Source organism: Nelumbo nucifera, chromosome 1, assembly GCF_055504915.1.
Source record: "Nelumbo nucifera cultivar China Antique chromosome 1, China Antique-T2T, whole genome shotgun sequence".
In the NCBI taxonomy this organism is placed as follows: domain Eukaryota; kingdom Viridiplantae; phylum Streptophyta; class Magnoliopsida; order Proteales; family Nelumbonaceae; genus Nelumbo; species Nelumbo nucifera.
The window spans coordinates 22,784,594-22,787,659 of record NC_142649.1 but is presented as its reverse complement, the minus strand read 5'-3'; the positions used below and the strand labels follow the sequence as shown (position 1 = coordinate 22,787,659).

At 40.4% G+C, this 3,066-nt stretch overlaps 1 non-coding gene across 1 annotated transcript; it reads left to right on the top strand.

Moving 5' to 3' along the window:
- The first annotated feature begins 1,960 nt into the window (after window positions 1–1,960).
- Window positions 1,961–2,067, top strand: LOC148802998 (small nucleolar RNA R71). Its single transcript, XR_016081571.1, has one exon. It is a non-coding gene; the product is annotated as a small nucleolar RNA R71 (small nucleolar RNA).
- The last annotated feature ends 999 nt before the right edge of the window (window positions 2,068–3,066 follow it).

The following is a 3,066-nucleotide window of genomic DNA, read 5'->3' as shown; positions in this document are numbered from 1 at the left end:
GGAGTGAGGGGATGATAAACATTGAGTTCATTCCTTATATTCTTCATGTAGGCATAGTACTCTTCTAGTGTTTTGTTTCCTTATTGCAAATCAAAGTACTCCTGATAAAGTTGATATACTCTTGTTGTATTATCTTGTCCAGAATACAACTTCTTAGCATGTTCCCATATATCCTTAGCCGTATCAAGAAACATGAAGTTGGCACTAATTTTGGGTTCCATACTGTTCCATAGCCAAGTCATGATTTGAGCATCTTCTTGTTTCTAATCATCAAACCCTAGAGAGTTAGCCGATGGTTTATCATCTTTTATGTGCTTCACTTTCCTCTTTGCCTTGAGGAAAACTTCCACTGATTTAGCCCATGGAATATAGTTCTCCCCATTCAGTTTAATTGAGGTCATTTGTACACCTAGGTAGTAAGGGGAAACCACCACACTAGGTTTCTGATCATTATTCCCATCTCCTATTGCTGCCATTGTACTCTTTCACAGTTGCCTCAAACCTGAATTCTCAGCTACAAGCTAACAGATGTTATTCAAAATTTGATGTTCCAGCACCTATAGCAGCCCCTGAACACAACAGTGGGTACACACGCCTTGTTCTTATTCACACTACTGCTGATTTCACAACACCACAAACCACATAAGCATCAATTTAACACTCACTAATCACATGTAAGCCCTCTTACAACCACTCAATAAAGATTGTGCACCACAAGCACCACAACATAGTCAAACCTGTTACACCCAGTTCAGACTAGTTTAACCCTTTTAAGAGGGCATTACACAACCACAAGGAACTCGGCTAGGTCACTGCATTACACCTTACACCACTCGGCCACTTACAACAGTCCTAACACCACTCAACAACTTATAGCAGCCCCTACACCACTCAGCTACTGTACACACAACCCGTTCTAGGGAAACAATGGACCTAGTTCTCTAGGTTCTGATCAATACTAACGGATTCTTGAAGGGTTTCTACCCAGAAATACCAGCAACACAAGAAGAAGAGATAACCGACCTTCCTTTGAGAGTCTCAACCAACCATTCACTACTGAAGTCACTTTTCTTGATGAAGAAGATTATGCGTAGCAGAGAGAGACGAACTGTGATGTTTCAGACCTAGGGCGAACCAGTTCTCTCCATTGACTGACCAGAAACGAAGGAAGATGGGTCATGAACACTACTGAGATGCCTTATAAACTGAAGTAGGTCAGGAACATGGCTCTGATACCATGTTTCGAATGCTGCTATAGTAACCCGAACCAAGAAAAGAAGGAAGAAGAAGAGAATAAGAAGAAGGAAAAGAAGGGTCTATCGAAATCTGATGGTTATCCCATTCAGTCAACCCCCTTAATAGTCATTAGATTCTAATCACATTTACAAGGACTAAACTGCCCTTACTTAAGTGTGGGGCAGAGTGTCTCTAATAAAACTGCCACATAAGCAAATCACTTAACAAACATAAGATGACTAAACTACCCCTATTCGGATTACTTTAACAATATGTGTTGGAGTAAGGGTTGTTGACCTGCCTTCCTTGGAATTGATTCCCCACAAAGTTGCATTGCTCCATAAAATTTCCACTTGCCAAATTAAAATTTCCAACGCAACAATCAGAACTAACATGACCAATACCATTACAATACTCACAGATTGGTTGCATAGAATTGTTGATGGCGTTGGCTTGCACGTTCATGGTGCCCAATTGCTTGATTAAGGTTGAAATCTGAGCCTGCAAGGATGCTATGGAGTCTGCTTCTGATTTGCCTCCCTGTCTAGGAGGATTTAGCCGCTCGACTAGCCACAACCAATTGTTAATTGTCATTTCCTCTAAGAGATCAAAAGCAGCATCTATAGTTTTCCTCATCAAGGAACCTCCTACAATAGCATCTATAGTATCTCTAGTAGTGCGAGTGGCTCCATTGTAGAAAGTCTGAATCAGAAGTCCCTTAGGTAAGCCATGGTGAGGGCAGCTTCTCTGCAAATCCTTAAATCTTTCCCAAGCCTCATACAATGATTCATTCTCAAATTGTTGAAAGGTAATGATGTCTTTGATGATCTTTGCGGTTTTAGCTGGGGGAAATGCTTAGCCAAAAAAGCATGTGCCAATTGTGCCCATGTGGTTATGGGATTCGGTGGTAGAGAGTTTAGCCACGCTTTAGCTTTATCCTTCAAGGTGAAAGGGAAAAGCCTAAGCCTAATAGCATCATCTGACACTCCATTGTATTTGAAGGTATCACAGATTTCCAAGAAATTTGCAATGTGAGCATTAGGATCTTCATTGCCCATGCCATAAAATTGCACACTTGATTGGATCATTTGGAGTAAAGCTGGCTTAATCTCAAATTTATTAGCATTGATGTTCGGCCTTGCAATACTCTGTTGTGCACCATGCAGCCCAGACATAGCAAAATCTCTAAGAGTTCTCTCATTATCATGTCGATCTGCATGGTTGCCTCCATTATCCTCCGCCATCTCTAGAACCCTTACTTGCTGAACTTTCCTATTTTCTCCAACAAACTTCTCAATTTCAGGTCTGAAAGGAAGAAGCTTGGGTTGTAAACTTCGAGTTCTTCGCATATGTTGAAACAGTACCTAAAGAAAGAATGCAAACAAACAAACAAACAAACAAAAGTTAGCAAAAACTAATAAAGAACTGCACTTTAAATCAAGAGAGATTAAATTAATTATGGTGTTAAATAAAATTCATTCCCCGGCAACGGTGCCAAAAACTTGACCGCTATCCGCAAGAGTACGGAGTCGTACAAGTAATATAGTAAGGAGTACAGAATCGTTCCCACGAGGAATGAATTATTTAGCCACCTATTAATTTCTTCTCAACTTGTTTAAAGCAATAATCAATTGGGTTGCGAATTAAGGAATTTAGACTGGCACTACTGATTAAGGAAATTAAATGACAAAAACAAGAACTTAAACAGGAATTTAGACTGGCACTACCGATTAGCCTTGTTTTCCACTTAACGCCTCCTTTCGTGTCCTAAATCAAAATATAAGTGATGGAGGCTGATTTGGCCCAACCTCGCAGCACGGGCACACGTGG